The following is an 18,869-nucleotide window of genomic DNA, read 5'->3' on the forward strand; positions in this document are numbered from 1 at the left end:
ACCAAATTGTAACTTATTATCTTCGCATCTGGATTCTTTTCTTACTCCGTCCAATCTTTCTCTGATTACTGATACTAGTTCACTCAGAAGTGTGTCATTATTACGTTTAGTGATCAAAGCGTGTAGCATTATGAAGGTATTTCATATGCCCGAGAGACATAATTAATTAATGTGGCCAATATGTTATGATCCAAGTCGGGTCATACCCAATAACAAACTATCAACACTTTTATGTATTTGTTTTAACGATAGGATCTTTAAAACTAATACTAAATACTTAGACTTTGAAATTGGTTTTCTAAAGTGAAATGCTAGAAATAATTATATGGATAATTATTTATATAAGTTTAATTATTTTATTAAACTAACACTTGTGACATATTATTTTATAATGGGCTTATAAAATTATATGCACATGTATAAAAATGGATGGAAGTAATATGCATGTTTAATTAATTAATATATATATAAAAAAAAAAGAAGGCCAAAAGTGGCGGCCTCTTTTGGGGTTTCCTAGGAGCCATTTTGCCTTGTTTTAACTCCTTATACTTATTAGTTGTTGCATGCATTTTTCTTCTTCCAAGACATACATTCAATCTAGCATTTGAACTTGCAAAAATACTCTCTCTTCTTCCTTTTCTTTTGGCCAAAAATTGGGAGGTTCCACAAGGGGTTTTGGTTGATTTTGCAAGTGTTCTAAGCATACTAAATCCTAACCAAGAAGAAGGGTGTTGATTCTAAAGTTTGTGGGTATTATCTCTTGAGGTTTCAAGTTAGAAACTAGCTTCACTTCATCATCATCTTCTTGTTACTTCAACCTCCTTTTAGGAGAAGGTATAAACCTCTTACTAGCTCTATTTACATTTTAGTGTATTTTCAAGACTAGATCTATGAAATGGAATACATTTTAATTGGTTAAAATACACATGCAAACTTAAAAATTGCTTTCGCTTGCTATATACATATACACGAATTCATATACATACAAATATGGTTTTGTGACTTTGTTTACATGTGGTATTCCATCAATGGTATCTAGAGCCAAAGTCTTGCTAATATGCTTCTTGTTTTTGGCTAGTAAACTCATTTATTTTACAATCTACCAACATGCATGAAAGTAGAATGTAAAAATCATGAGTTTTGGTGGGGTTGTTGGTTTGGCCGAATTTTTGGACCCCAAAAGTGGGTTTGGGGCTTCAAGTTTGGCCAAGATTTGTTGTTATGTTATTGTTCACAATCGAGCCTAGACCGTGTGGTTGAATGTTTGAATGATTTGGTTATTATTCATGGTTGTAATATTCTTTCATTTGGTTTGTATTAATTTGTAATATCTTGTAATTTTGGTGTGTAATAAGTTGTAAGTATTCTTGTAATTTTTTGATGTAATTTATTCTATTTGGTTTGTAAAAGTAGAATAGGTTGTTATTTCATTTTCTAGAAAATTGTATTAGGATATAATTTTGTAAAATGAAAATGAAGATTCAAGATGAAGATTACAAGATGGAGCTTTTGAAGATTACAAGATTAAGTGGGAGATTTTGTTTAAAATCTCTTACTTTTGTTAACTCTTACCGGTGACATTTGTTTTTTGGCTAAACAAATGTCCACCAAAATGGCTCTCGATTGTGAACATTTTGTTTTGCATGCTTGTATGATTATGTTTGTATGTTTGGATTGCTACAACAATATCACATGTTAACAACTTGCAAAATACATTTTAAATGGTTATAATAAAACATAACATAATGACACTAATAATTAGTTATTAGACCTAAATAAAATGGTTTATTTAAAAAGTAACAAATTGGCTTATAAGTAGTAATTGGTTTTACTAAAAGGACATGAAAATAGGTTTTTCATAAGATACTACACACCAAATGCATGTTGGTGTATAGAATTTTGTTTTCTAAAACTAGAATGTAGAAACAATCCCTTTAACTTAAACCAGGAAAACAAGTTAAACGCCATCCTTTTGTGGAAACACTTAGACATATTAGGAAACTCTTGATGGGATAAAGGTCACCTAACCGTCATGAGCGGACTAATATGAATAAGGTACACTTCGCATACATATGGGATAAAGGTCACCTAACCACTTGTATGTTAAGTCTACATGTTTACACAAGTAGGACGACTTGATTTGGGAATCATGAAGTTAGGGTCACCGAAGCATGAGGAACAAATAGGCGTTGATGGGATTAATATGCCATGCAAAAGGATTGCATGATCCCATAACTTAGAAATTGCAAAAGGATTGCAATTGTCATTATGACTACCTAGCTAATTCAAATGACGGGATAAAGGTCACCTAACCGAAATTTGATTTACCGTTGGATTCTAATATTTAATAAAACAAATTAAAAGGGTATTGTTTATTAAATCTAAAATCGATACTTAAAATGAACTTTGTTGAATTTTGTAGATGGCCGCTAATAACAACAACAACATGCAAAACGTACCACTTAACATGAACAACCTATCGTTACGGTCTCTCCTCGAGAAAGACAAACTCAACCATACCAACTTTATGGATTGGTTCCGCAATCTTCGGATTGTCCTCAAACAAGAGGATAAAGCGTATGTACTTGAGGACCCAATTCCCGATCAACCGGATGAGAATGATGTGGAGGCAATGGCCTCTTACGATAAGTATTGCCACGACTCCCTTCAAGTCTCATGCCTAATGCTTGGGACTATGATTCCCGAACTCCAAAAGGATTTCGAGCATCATAGTGCATACGACATGATAACGCAATTGAAGGAGATGTTCCTTCAACAAGCGCGTGTCGAGCGTTTCGAGACCGTTCGGGCGCTACATGCTTGTCGTATGGACGATACCCAATCGGTTTCATCTTATGTTCTTAAGATGAAAAGCCTTATTGATCGTGCTAACCGTCTCAACCTAAACATATCAAATGAGTTAGCTACCGATCTTATCCTTAACTCCCTATCAAAAAGGTTTGATCAATTTGTAATTAATTACAATATGAATGGGATGGATAAGAGCATAGGTGAGCTTCACGGTATGCTTAGAACGGCGGAAACTAGCATGGGTAAAAGGGCTTTACCCGTGTTAGCAATCGATCAAGGTGGATCCAAAGGTAACACCTCTAAGCCAAAGGTGGCTAAGAGAAAAGGACCCGCCAATCAAGGCAAAGGGAAGGGGAAGATGGTTACCCCAACCAGCAACAAGGCTAAGAAGCAAAAGGTAGCCGAGAAGGCAAACCCCAAGGAAGACCCATGTTTCGGTTGCGGTGAGATGGGTCATTGGAAACGAAACTGTCCGGTCTATCTTAAGGAGTTGAAGGACAAGAGGGATGCAGGGCAAACCTCAGGTAATATATATATGGTATATATAGAGCTTAGTATTACTTCTTCTAATACATGGGTGTTAGACACTAGATGTGGAACTCATATTTGCAATTCTTTGCAGGGGTTCAAAAGAAGTGATCATAAGGCGGGAACATCAAGTCTCTATATGGGCAATGGTGCAAAGGTGCATGTTAAAGCTCAAGGAGATTTTATTTTGAAGCTTCCAAGCGGATTGGAACTTATTTTAGAAAATGTTTTGTATGCTCCGGATTTGTGTAGAAACATTATTTCTATTTCTCGTTTAAAACAATGTGGTTACATTGTTAATTTTATTGATGATGATATTCATGTTTCTAAAGATAATGTATTCTATTTCAAGGCTTCGCCTTCAAATGGAATTTATGAATTGGTTCATGATGACGCATCATCAAGCTCTATATACCATACTAGCACCAAGAAACTCAAAAGGGATTTGAGTGATTCCTATTTATGGCATTGTCGCCTTGGTCACATAAACAAGAACCGAATGCATACACTTCAAAAGAATGGACTTTTGAAATCAAATGAAATGGATTCGTTTGATGTATGTGAATCTTGTTTACAAGGCAAGATGACTAAAGCACCTTTCAAAGGGACCTATGAAAGGGCTGAAGATTTATTGGGATTAATACATTCGGATGTATGTGGACCCTTTAAACCCATGACTAGGAATGGTGAAAGATACTTTGTTACCTTCATTGATGACTTTAGTCGTTTCGGATATGTCTATTTATTAAGACACAAGGACGAAACGTTTGAAGCATTCAAAGAATATCAAAACGAAGTACAAAATCAACTCAATAAGACAATTAAGGTACTACGTACCGATAGAGGAGGTGAATACCTAAGCGATGCCTTCCAAGATCATCTTAGGAGTTGTGGGATTATCTCACAACTTACTCCACCCGGAACACCCCAACTTAATAGAGTTTCTGAAAGGAGGAACCGAACCCTAATGGATATGGTTCGATCTATGATGGCAAGAAGCTCGTTACCTCTATCATTTTGGGGTTATTGTCTAAGCTCCGCGGCTCGTATTTTAAATATGGCCCCAACCAAGAAAGAGGAACGAACTCCTCATGAGATGTGGTTTGGAAAACCTCCTTCTCTTTCATACTTGAAAGTATGGGGATGTGAAGCTTATCCTAAGCGTTATATAGCTAATAAGCTACATGCTCGATCCACAAAGTGTATTTTCATAGGATATCCCAAAGATGATATGGGATACTACTTCTATGACCCGACCGAGCAAAATGTATTTGTTGCTCGAAAGGCGGAATTCCTTGAAACCAAATTCCTTTTGGAAGGTGATGGTGAAAGGAAAGTAGATCTTGTAGAGGTACAAGATCAAGTTGATGATACACAAATGGTTGACACTAGTACTCAACATGAGGATGTTGAAAATGATCAAGTGGATGATCAAAGTACACAAGACGTTCGAAGATCTAGTAGGATTAGTAATCCTCCCGAGAGATATGGGTTTCTCGTGGATGGTTGCTATACGGTTGATTTGGATGAACCGACAAACTACGAAGATGCTTTATCAAGGATTGATAAAGGTAAATGGTAGGAAGCCATGAACGCCGAGATGCAATCCATGTATGAAAATCAAGTTTGGGAACTTGTTGTGCAACCTCCTAGCTTCAAGCTAGTTGATTGCAAGTGGCTTTTCAAGAAGAAAACCGACATACATGGAAACTTGGATACATACAAAGCTAGACTTGTAGCAAAAGGTTTCACTCAAACTCAAGGGGTTGATTATGATGAAACCTTCTCGCCTGTGGCAATGCTAAAGTCTATTAGGATATTATTTGCCATTGCTGCTCACTATGACTATGAAATATGGCAAATGGATGTCAAAACCGCTTTCCTAAATGGATATCTTGAGGAAGATGTCTATATGGTACAGCCCGAAGGTTTTGTTGATCCGAAAAATCCTAAAAAGGTATGCAAGTTAAAGAAATCAATCTACGAATTGAAACAAGCATCTAGAATGTGGAATCATCGTTTTAATGAAGAGGCAAAGAAATTTGGTTTCATTAAAAACGGTGATGAAGCTTGTGTGTACAAGAAGGCTAGTGGGAGCTCTATAATGTTCCTTGTGCTATATGTGGATGATATATTATTATTTGGGAATGATATTACCACAATGCAAGAAGTCAAAACCTGGCTAAAAAGTTGCTTCTCCATTAAGGATCTTGGAGAAGTGCAATACATATTGGGGATTGGGATCTATAGGAATAGATCCAAGAGATTGATAGGTTTAAGTCAAAGTACATACATTGATAAAATCTTGCAAAGGTTCAAGATGGAAAACTCTAAGAAAGGTTTGGTACCTATTCAAAGAGGAACCATTCTCAGTTCATCTCAGTGTCCTACCACGAAAGATGAACAAGAGAGAATGAAGAAAGTTCCATATGCATCTGCTATTGGGTCTATCATGTATGCAATGATATGTACTAGACCGGATGTGTCATGTGCTCTAAGCTTGACAAGTAGATACCAGAATAACCCAGGAAACAGTCATTGGATTGCTGTTAAAAGTATATTGAAATACCTTAGGAGAACTAAGGAAATGTTTCTAATATATGGGTCTGGTGAGGAGGAACTCGCTGTAAAAGGTTACGTGGACGCGAGTTTCCAAACTGATCGAGATGACTCTCGATCACAATCCGGTTATGTCTTCATGTTAAATGGTGGTGCGGTCTCTTGGAAGAGCTCAAAACAGGAAGTTGTTACGTTATCCACTACAGAGTCGGAGTACATTGCCGCCTCACTGGCAGCTCAGGAAGCTGCATGGATGAAGAAATTCATCGACAACTTAGGAGTGGTCCCTTCCATTCAGGACCCTCTTGAGATCTTTTGTGACAACGAGGGTGCGATTGCTCAAATCAAGGAACCTCGTGCTCATCAAAAGACTCGTCACATTGAGCGGAGATTCAACTACATCAGGGATGAGGTTGAAAAGGGAAAGATATGTATTCACAAAGTTCACACAGATCAAAATGTTGCGGATCCACTCACGAAGCTTTTACATGGGCCAAAACATGAGGGACATGTTTGTGCATTAGGGCTTCGATATTCTAGTGATTGGGATTGATCTATTTTATGTATTGTAACGGAACGAATTAGTTCAAACTCATAAATATAATTATGGTATTAATTTAATTATGAGTCATGTTCCAATTTTGCATATTTTATCCATGAATAAACTATTATTCTGAGTTCTGTAGTTGATCACATTTGTGAGAACAAGTGTGAGGTCTAGACTATTATGAACTTGGATTGGTTAGCATGCAAATGGTGAATGTGGGGCAAGGTTGCAACCAAGGTTCATAAATATTTGTAGGACACAAATATTGGAAGACCCGCTCTCAAGATTTACTATATGGAGCCTTTGTGGTTGATCACATGTAATCTTGAGTAAAGGAGAATATCATTATATCCTCTGACCTGAGACACATATTGGGTTCGGATATTCACCGAATATTGTGCCTTGATTCTTTCCTTCGCTATTCTGAAACATGGTAGTACATAAGGGAGGCTTCAGGTATGGTACAAGGTGTAGTGTCTAGGACGTATGTAGTCAAGATGGAATTTGTCCCTCTTATTCGTTGAGAGTCGGATGTCTAAGGCCTGATAAAGTTAAATCTATAAGAGAGTGGTCGCTCTGTATCTCTTGGATTTAACATGACATCTAGGACAAAAGGATATATTGAAAGATTCACCTAAATCATATTCGAGATGGGAACTCGAAAGGGATGATGTTATTGAATGGCACTAAGTCATAACACATTGGGGGTGATGGACGGTCGTTAGGTGGTATCCGTCACTTGCATTAATTTCTTATATTTCTCGTGCAAGTGGGAGATTGAAGGTATTTCATATGCCCGAGAGACATAATTAATTAATGTGGCCAATATGTTATGATCCAAGTCGGGTCATACCCAATAACAAACTATCAACACTTTTATGTATTTGTTTTAACGATAGGATCTTTAAAACTAATACTAAATACTTAGACTTTGAAATTGGTTTTCTAAAGTGAAATGCTAGAAATAATTATATGGATAATTATTTATATAAGTTTAATTATTTTATTAAACTAACACTTGTGACATATTATTTTATAATGGGCTTATAAAATTATATGCACATGTATAAAAATGGATGGAAGTAATATGCATGTTTAATTAATTAATATATAAAAAAAAGGCCAAAAGTGGCGGCCTCTTTTGGGGTTTCCTAGGAGCCATTTTGCCTTGTTTTAACTCCTTATACTTATTAGTTGTTGCATGCATTTTTCTTCTTCCAAGACATACATTCAATCTAGCATTTGAACTTGCAAAAATACTCTCTCTTCTTCCTTTTCTTTTGGCCGAAAATTGGGAGGTTCCACAAGGGGTTTTGGTTAATTTTGCAAGTATTCTAAGTATACTAAATCCTAACCAAGAAGAAGGGTGTTGATTCTAAAGTTTGTGGGTATTATCTCTTGAGGTTTCAAGTTAGAAACTAGCTTCACTTCATCATAATCTTCTTGTTACTTCAACCTCCTTTTAGGAGAAGGTATAAACCTCTTACTAGCTCTATTTACATTTTAGTGTATTTTCAAGACTAGATCTATGAAATGGAATACATTTTAATTGGTTAAAATACACATGCAAACTTAAAAATTGCTTCCGCTTGCTATATACATATACACGAATTCATATACATACAAATATGGTTTTGTGACTTTGTTTACATGTGGTATTCCATCACATTAGACCATGGTTTAGTTCACAGGAAGCCTTCATTTCGTAAAAACCTAAAAAAATAAAAATTCAGAATGGGGGGAGAAGACTAGTTCTTTAGGGTCTGCTAGGGAAAGACCATTCGGGTTCTATTTTCGAGAACTACACGAAAACAAAAAAAATCTAACTCTAACAGAAATACATATTATCCTTTAAAGACTTGATTCTCCCCACACTTAGTTAGATGTGGTATCGAAATTGTGATTAACTTCGTTTTCAATTGAATCATCAACAACTTGTATATCTTTGACTTTTACTTCAATCCATTTGTTGATTTCCTCCGTAACTTTCACAAATTCAACTAACATCGCCTTTTCTTTTGGCGATAAATTGGATAATAATCGGTTACATAACTTAAAGTTTCCCTTAATCTTAGCATCGTGAATCCGTTTATAAAGTTTTTTCGTTGAAATGTTAACAATGGGTTCATCTAATTTCGTATCATCAACGGCATTCTTTGTGATTGGATCATCATTAAGTGTTTCTTCATCTTCCCCACACTTATGCGTTTTTATTGGTCTAACAGTTTTGGTTGGTGGAGATCTAAACTTTCGGTTCACAAAGGTGATTGATGTATCACCATCCCTAAGTGTCATTCTACCTTCTCTTACATCAATGAATGCCTCGGTGGTTGCTAAAAATGGGCGACCTAGAATAAGAGGAATATCAAGGTTTTCCTCCATATTAATCACTATGAAGTTTGCAACAAAGGTCAAACTTCCCACGTTAACAAGTAAATTATTTGCTATTCCAACCGGGTGTTTAATGGTTTGGTCAAATGATTGAACACCTATTTTGGTTGGTTTTAATTTACCCATGCCTAATCTTTTGTATAAGGAAAGAGGCATAATATTTGCACTTGCTCCTAAATCTGCGAGTCCATTATATACAGCACCATCATTAAGCAAGCAAGAAATGATAAATTCACCTGGGTCTCCTGCTTTAGTAAGTCGAGTTGGTTTGTAAACCTTTTTCGGGTGTTCTTTTCTTGGTTCTTTCACTTCTATTTGAATTTCTTGTTCACATTTTTCTTCGTTTCTTGGAATGGGAGGTTTGTATAAGAATTCTTCTTCATCACTCAAATTTGAATCCTCCCTATATTCTAATTTTGATTTTTCATATGTTGTTGATAACATATTTATGTTTTCATTTTGAAGGTTTTCTTGGGTGGTAAAATTATGATTAACTTCATTGTCAACTTCCATCGGACCATGTATGTAATGTTTAACTCTGTGACCATTAACTTTAAATTCAATCCCATTTGAATTTATTAATTCTATCGTTCCGTATGGGAAAACTCTTTTGACTATGAATGGTCCAGACCATCTTGATTTCAATTTTCCAGGAAATAGCTTGAATCGTGAATTGAAAAGAAGAACTCTGTCTCCTTCTTTAAATTCTTTTGAACTTCTGATTCTTTTATCATGCCATTTCTTCGTTCTTTCCTTATAGATTAACGAATTTTCGTATGCTTCGTGTCTTAATTCTTCTAATTCGTTTAGTTGACTTAACCGTAGAAGTCCAGCTTCATGTAAATCAAGATTACATGTCTTCAAAGCCCAAAATGCTTTGTGTTCAATTTCTACTGGAAGATGACATGCTTTTCCATAAACGAGTTTAAAAGGTGTGGTTCCAATTGGAGTTTTGTAGGCTGTTCTAAAAGCCCAGAGTGCATCCTCCAATTTAATGGACCATTCCTTTGGATTTGATCCTACGGTTTTCTCTAGAATACGTTTTAAAGCTCGGTTGGTATTTTCAACTTGTCCACTTGTTTGTGGATGATATGCGGTGGAGATTTTATGAGTTACTCCATATCTTTTAAGAACTTTCTCAAGTTGATTATTACAGAAATGAGTTCCCCGATCACTTATTAAAGCTTTCGGTGTTCCAAACTTTGCAAAAAGACGTTTTAAAAAGTTGACTACAACTCGTGCATCATTAGTTGGGAGAGCTTGTGCTTCCGCCCATTTAGATACATAATCAATGGCTACGGGAATGTAGAGATTATTATGAGATTTTGGAAATGGACCCATAAAGTCAATACCCCAAATGTCAAATACTTCGCATACTTGAATGACATTTTGTGGCATTTCATCACGTTGACTTATTTTTCCGGCCCTTTGACAAGCATCACAGGATTTGCAAAGAAGGTGTGCGTCTTTGTAAATTGTAGACCAATAGAATCCAGTATCATAAACTTTTCTTGCTGTTAGTTGAGGCCCATAATGCCCTCCTGTTGGTCCTGTGTGACAATGGTTTAAGATTTGATTGGCTTCATCTCCGAATACACATCGGCGTATTATTCCATCTGGACAACTTTTAAACAAATGTGGATCTTCTCAGAAATAGTGTTTTATATCACTAAAGAATTTCTTTCGTTTTTGGTACGATAATCCTTTTTCAAGGAATCCACATACTAAGTAGTTTGCATAGTCTGCAAACCATGGAATTTCATTATAATCTATCTTCAATAGATATTCATTAGGAAAGTTGTCTTGTATGGCCGATTCATTTAGAACTTCTAATTCGGGATTTTCAAGACGAGAAAGATGATCGGCGGCGAGATTTTCTGCTCCTCTTTTATCTCGGATTTCAATATCGAACTCTTGTAAGAGTAAGATCCAACGGATTAATCTTGGTTTAGCATCTTGTTTCGAAAATAGGTATCTAAGAGCAGAATGGTCGGTATAGACCACCGTTTTTGCTAGAACGAGATATGAACGAAATTTGTCAAAAGTAAAGACAATGGCAAGGAGTTCTTTTTCAGTAGTTGTGTAATTTGTTTGTGCTCCTTATAACGTCTTACTAGCATAATATATAGGTTGAAATCGTTTTTCAATCCTTTGTCCTAAAACGGCTCCCATTGCAAAATCACTTGCATCGCACATTAGTTCAAATGGTAGATTCCAATTTGGTGTTATCATGATCGGTGCATTAGTGAGTTTCTCTTTAAGAATATTAAAAGATTTGATACAATCATCTGAAAAGATGAATGGAGCATCTTTTTCAAGGAGTTTATTCATAGGAGTGGCAATTTTAGAAAAATCTTTTATGAAACGTCGGTAAAAACCGGCATGCCCTAGAAAAATCCTAACTCCTCTAACATTGGTGGGATGTGGAAGTTTAGCAATTACATCTACTTTAGCTCTATCCACTCCAATTCCTTCTTTTGAAATTTTATGTTCAAGAACGATGCCTTCTTTAACCATGAAATGGCATTTCTCCCAATTAAGAACTAGATTTGATTGTTCACATCTAATAAGCATTCGTTCTAGATTAACTAGACATGATTCAAATGTATCACCGAAGACTGAAAAGTCATCCATGAAAACTTCCATGCATTCTTCTATCATGTCGTGAAAAATCGCCATCATGCACCTTTGAAAGGTTGCAGGGGCATTGCAAAGTCCAAATGGCATGCGTTTGTAAGCAAAAGTGCCATAGGGCACGTGAATGTGGTTTTCTCTTGGTCCTCGGGTGCTATTGGAATTTGAAAATATCCAGAAAATCCATCAAGAAAACAATAGTAACTATTTTCGGCTAATCTTTCCAACATTTGATCAATGAACGGTAAGGGAAAGTGATCTTTTCTGGTGGCGTCATTTAATTTTCTATAATCAATACACACACGCCATCCTGTTACAGTCCTAGTAGGAATAAGCTCATTTTTCTCATTTGTAATGACAGTCATGCCACCCTTCTTAGGCACGCATTGAACTGGGCTTACCCTTGGACTATCAGAAATTGGATAAATTAAACCTGCATCTAGCAGTTTAATAATTTCTTTTTTAACTACATCTTGCATATTAGGATTTAGTCTTCGTTGGCGTTGCACATACGTTTTATGACCTTCTTCCATAAGGATTTTATGTGTGCAATACGAAGGACTTATTCCTTTAATATCATGAATCTTCCATGCAATGGCTGGTTTATGAGCTTTCAACACAGAAATGAGTTGTGATTTCTCATTTTCAGTAAGAGAAGACGATATTATTACAGGTAATTTAGATTCACCATGTAAATAAGCGTATTCTAAATAGTTTGGAAGTAGCTTTAACTCTAATGTCGGAGGTTCTTCTATCGATGATTTATATCGATATCTATCTTCTTCTTTTAGCATTTGAATTTCTTCTGTTATTGGTTCATATCCATTAGCCATTAGTGTAGCTAACATTTCAGCTTCATCAATTGGTTCAGTTCCTTCTCCTAAAGAACATTCTCCCGTTCCTTGTAATTCTGGAAATTCTTCTAATAATTCTGCATGTGAATCTATAGTTTGAATATAATAACATGTATCATCTGCAGATTGCGGTTGTTGCATTACTCTATCAACTGAAAAGGTAACACTCTCATCCTCTATACTTAGGGTCAGTTTCTTACCAAACACGTCTATCATTGCTTTAGCCGTGTTTAAGAATGGTCTTCCTAATATGAGAGGAACTTGAGAATCTTCTTCCATGTCCAGAACAACAAAATCTACTGGAAATACTAAAGTACCAACTTTAACTAGCATGTTCTCCATTATCCCTCTAGGATATTTTATTGATCGATCGGCTAGTTGTATGCTTATTCTTGTTGGTTTCAATTCTCCAAGGTCTAGTTTAGCGTATAGTGAATACGGCATTAAATTTATACTATCACCTAAGTCTGCCAATGCTTCTATTGAACTAAGACTACCCAGAAAATATGGAATTGTAAAACTTCCTGGATCAGATAATTTTTCTGGTATCTTATTCAACAGCACTGCTGAACAATTAGCATTCATAGTAACAGCCGAGAGTTCTTCCATTTTCTTTCTATTTGTGATTAGATCTTTCAAGAATTTAGCATATCTAGGCATTCCTGAAATCACATCAATGAAAGGAAGATTTACATTTATCTGTTTAAACATATCCAAGAATTTGGATTGTTCGGCTTCAAGTTTCTCTTTTTTCATTTTACTCGGGTAAGGAAGTGGTGGTTGATATGGTTTAACATAAGGTTTAGCCTTAACTATGTTATCTTCATTAACCTTTTCAACTACCGGTTCTGTTTCCTTATCTTGTTCAGGTTGTGGTTCTTGTGGAGTAGGAATAGCTTCATCAGAAGTTACAGGTATTTCAGGTGGTTTAAGTGTTGTACCACTTCTTGTGGTAATGGCTTTAGTTGTTTCATTCCGGGGGTTAGCATTTGTATCACTAGGTAGACTTCCCAGTTTTCTTTCACCTATTAACCTTGCTAGGTTACTTACTTCTTGTTCCAAATTTTGAATAGAAGCTTGTTGATTTCTAAATGCTTGAGCATTTTGTTCATTAGTTTGTTTCTAAGATGTGAAAAACTGCGTTTGAGTTTCAACTAGCTTTGTCATTATATCTTCTAAATTTGGCTTTTTATCATCGGTTTGTGGTGGTTTGTTTTGAAAATTAGGTCTTTGCTGGTTGTAAGTATTATTGAATACTTGTTGATTGCTAGGACCTTGTTGGTTGTTGTATGGAATATTTCGGTTATAATTCTGATTTTGATTATAAATCGGTCTTGGCGGTTGATAATTATTCTGATAATTATTTCCAGGCCTTTGGTTTATGTATGAAATATTCTCTCTTTGTTCCATTGTTAGTTCAATACTGAGACAATCTTTTGTCAAATGTGGTCCTCCACATTGCTCACAACTAATTCGTATTGAGTGTATATCTTTAGTCATCTTTTCCATTCGTCTCTCGACAACATCTATCTTTGCGGAAATGGAATCTAAGTCATGGCTAGAATCGGCTCTAGCTGCTTTAGATGATCTAACGATATCTTTTTCTTGGTGCCACTCATGTGAGTGGGAAGCAGTGTTATCAATAATTTTGTAAGCATCAGTTTCTGTTTTCTTCATAATAGAACCACCAGCTACAATATCTATGTCTTTCCTTGTAGTGATGTCGCATCCTTGGTAGAATATTTGTACTATTTGACAGGTGTCTAAACCATGTTGTGGACATCCTCTCAATAACTTTCCAAATCTGGTCCACGCCTCATATAGAGTTTCATTCGGTTTCTGTGTAAACGTAACAATTTCTCCTTGAAGTCTTACGACTTTAGATGCCGTAAAGAATTGTTTAAGAAATTTTTCAACTAAAACGTCCCATGTATCAATCGCCCCTTCAGGTAACGATTCCAACCAATCTTTGGCTTCTCCCTTTAAAGTCCAGGGAAATAACATGAGATATATATGTTCATCTTCAACTTCTCTTATTTTAAATAGTGTGCAGATCCTATTAAAGGTACGAAGATGTTCATTTGGATCTTCTTTCGGCGCACCACTAAATTGGCATTGATTAGTCACCATGTGTAGAATTTGTCCTTTGATTTCATAATCTGGCGCATTAATGTCTGGATGAGTAATTGCGTGACCTTGGCCAGTGCGTTTAGCTCTCATTCGGTTTTCCATACTTAAATGTTCCAGATTCTCCATAATTGAATTTGTTGAATCGGAATCACTAGAGGATTCTGATTTAATTGTTCGTTCCTCAACAATCTCTGTTTGAATGATTGGTGGTTCCGGAGGAAAAATTAATAGCTCAGGATCTATGAATCGTCCCTGAATATTCTCCGGATTCTCAATTGTGAGGTCGGGTTCAAAAAATGGATTATCGGAAATTTGAACTGGAGTACTTGGTCGACTGGATGACGATTTTAAAGAAAAATCAACGGCGACAATATTAGCTAGATGTCTTGATCGAGTTACAGGTGGTGAACGTACAAAAGGTGGTGAACGTCTTGCTCGGTGCATTCACTGAATATCCTATTAGTTTTTTTAAAAAGAAAGAAAAATTATATAAGTTATCCAATTAATAGACTTTTCTGATTTTGCCCACGTTTCGAATAGCCAAAAGATGCAGCAGAGGGGCAGGATTCGTTTGGTCTCAATATAATTGAGGACTGTTTGGCTCCAATAACCCGGTCCATGTACAAATCCAACTATTACTACGAACCAGAAAATTTTGATGTCTATCAATTTAACCACTTAAAATAAATTTTCGTAATTTTAAGAAATTTAGATAAGAAGTAGAATAAAAATCTATGTCCTAAAACTAGAATAGCGAGAAATAAGAAAGAAAAAGAGCGCGTCGAAAAAGGTCGAAAAAGAAAAGATCGAAAAATAAAAGGCGTCGAAAAATAAGAAATAAAAAAAATGACTTATAGAACTTAAAAACACTCGACTAACCCAACCTTATTACTATCACTAACTTAAAATTATAATCACAAATTGAGATTACTAATTGGAGTAATAATTGATACATAGGTAAAAGGCGTCGATAAATAAAAATAAGAAAGTAGCGTGTTGAAACTTAAAAAGGCACTAAAAACTAAAAATTAAAAGTTGCTTCTAAAAATATTAAAGCTTACAAGTAAAACTATATCCCAAATGGCAATATCTTAAAAAGGAACTAAAACTTAAAAAGGCGTCGCAAAATTCTAAAGCACCTAAATCTTAGTCTAAAGAAAAAGCACTTAAGGGATTTTACGGCAAAGCCTAAAAATCTAGAAGTAAAAATAACTATGGCAAAAACTAAGCTTAAAACTAAATACGAGCGAAAAGTTCAAAAGTTACGCTAAAATGAATAAAAAGGAAAAAATTATAAAAATATACTAAAAGTTGTAAAAATTACAATTTTTATAAAAATATTATTTTTATATTATTTATTTTATAAAACTATTGATTTTATAAACTAATTAAAATTTAAAATACAATTTATTTTAAAATTTTAAAACTAATTATAATAATAATTAAGTAATTAGGGTTAATAATAATAAATAAATAATAATTACTCCGTAATAAATGTTTTTTAAGGTTTCTGGTCACCCGTGTCAGACGGCTCCGCGAGTCGCGGTGCCTCGTGGCTACAAACGCCGCAAGTCACGGGGTTTGGAATTTCAGTTTTGGTGGGTTCGTTTGACAGGTTTCGGTTTTATTTTTTATATATATTTATTTTTTATTTTTCTGTTTTAATATTTATATAAAATATTTATATAATTTAAATAAAAACTTATATTTAAAAACTAAAATAAAAATAGAATACTTTATAATTTTCTAAATAACAATCTAAAAAAATAGATTTATATATATTTTTTTTTTATTAGCGTTGCGCTTCCGCCGTTTAAGCTAGATTTTAAGTTCCCCGGCAACGGCGCCAAAAATTTGATGTTCTGCAGCGGGGTGTACAAAATAGCTTATATTTTACTAGGAAATACTATTAAATACGATACAATTTTACACAAGATATTTATTTATTTATAGAATGGATATACTTAAACCTTGCTACAACACTTATAGGCAGTGTACCTAATCATACAGTAGTGTAGTTTTTAGTAAGTCCGGTTCATTCCACAGGGAAAAAAAATCTTTAAAGTAAAGCTTAACGCTATATTAGTTTTATTTTATAAAAATACAAATATATAAATAAGTAATATTGTTATTATAAAAAGGGGGTTTTTACCGTTTAATGACCGGTTTGTCGATTTTAAAACTTTAGTCGCAGTTAAAACCAAATGTAAAATATTAAATAAATAAAAGACTTAATTTAAAACGTAAAGTAAATAACGATAATGAAATTGCGATAAATAAAAGTGCGATAAAATAAAATTGCGAAAATTAAAAAGTACGATAATTAAAAGCGCAATTAAATACAATAACAATAAATAAAAGTGCGATAATTAGAAGTGCAATTAAATATAAAATAAAGGAAATTAAATTTGAAATAAAAGAATTATGCTTATTTAAACTTCCGTAATCATGATGTTTGACGTGTTGATTTTAGTTTTATGCCCATGGGTTAATTGTTCTTTATCCTGGATTATTTAATATGTCCATACGGATTTGTCCATAATAGTCCATCAGTCATAAATATAAAGAGCGAAAGCCTTCGTCAAATTATTTTTATTCCCGAAGTCAAATATTCCAACTAATTGGGGATTCGAATTGTAACAAGGTTTTAATACTTTGTTTAATGAATACACCAGGTTATCGACTGCGTGTAAACCAAGGTTTTACTACTTTGTTAACAATTACACCAATTACCCTTGAATGTAATTCACCCCTATTTCAACAAGTCTATTAACTATTAATCCAGTTCCGTGTCCGGTAAAATGAATAATTATTGGTATTTATAGATATCCCGCCCACCGTACCCAGTCAAGCGTATGTGGTTATATATAAATACGTCAAATTATAAGTTTGTATATTAAATTAACAAGGTATTGTTTAGTTAATATAAAACCCATTAATAGCCCATAGTCTAATTTCCACAAGTGTCGTTCTTTTATCCAAACCCCAATTATGGTACAAAGCCCAATTACCCAATTTTAGGAATTAGCCCCACATCATGATTACTTCGATTTAAATAAGCATAATAATAACTTAGCTACGAGACATTAATGAAAATAATATAAACATAACTTATAATGATTAAAAATAGCGTAGCATTACACGGACAGAATTTCGACTTACACCCTTACAACATTCGCTAACATACCCTTATTATTAGGATTTAAAATTAAAATTAAAATTAAAATATAAATTATATATATATATATATATATATATATATATATATATATATATATATATATATATATATATATATATATATATATATTTACGTATATATTGAGAGAGAGATAGATTATATGATATTAAAAACGATCAAACTGCGTTACCTTTTATAGGGATTTGAGTCCAGGGAAGCTCCGTAACTCGCGTAATTTTTGCACTGCAAACTCCGCAACTCTCGGAGTTCGTTTTTCCAGCTCACACTAATTTGGAACCTTTCTTCCCGACGATTTTTAAATATATTATAATATATATATAAATTTTAAGAATTAATTATATATTATATTATATTCATGTGCATAGTTGACTTGTAATTTTTAGTCCGTTGCGTCGAGCGTTGAGAGTTGACTCTGGTCCCGGTTCCGGATTTTCGAACGTCTTTGCGTAAAAATCAATATCTTGTATTTTGCGTTTCGAATCTTGTACTCTTGTAATTTGGAGACGTTTGTTATCAATAATTGGAACCTCTTTGATTGTATTTTGTACTTTTGAGCTTTTTGATCGTTTGCGTCTTCAATTCCTCGAATCTGTCTTTTGTCTTCACCTTTTATTATTTAAACGAATATCACTTGTAAATAGAACAATTGCAACTACAAGCTTGTCTTTCTTGAGGAATAATGCTATGAAATATATGTTCGTTTTTAGCATTATCAGTCCATGTGTCACTTCTCCTCACATATTTTTACTGTTCAAGTTTCCAAGATATACATTTTTTATTTTTGATTTTTTTATTTCGTATTTGTATATTGTATGTGTGTGTATCGGTTTTTAAATTTTTTATTGTTAACAGCTGACTTTCAATCTTTGAGTGGAGAAAGGAGAAACATACCGCGCGACCGGCTACTGCTCACCCTCTCTTCTTTCTCTGTCACCTTACCCTGCTCCCTTCTCCCTCACCCTGCTCCTTCCTCCCTTACCCTATTACTTTATAGCTTATTGATTTCCCATGGATTCTTCACAGTTGCTACAAACCAATTTCTCTCCTTGGTTACAGAAAATTGATTGGTTGCAGAAAGATAATTACTTGCGGGTTTGTTACTCTGTTCTTAATCTTTTTAATTGATGTTGTTCGTTTTCTATTCTTGGCTGTGGTTTTCGCATTGTTCTTGCGTTGTTCAGCCTGTTGTGATTCTCAGTCGTTTTGATTTTTT

Source organism: Rutidosis leptorrhynchoides, chromosome 2, assembly GCF_046630445.1.
Source record: "Rutidosis leptorrhynchoides isolate AG116_Rl617_1_P2 chromosome 2, CSIRO_AGI_Rlap_v1, whole genome shotgun sequence".
Taxonomy (NCBI): domain Eukaryota; kingdom Viridiplantae; phylum Streptophyta; class Magnoliopsida; order Asterales; family Asteraceae; genus Rutidosis; species Rutidosis leptorrhynchoides.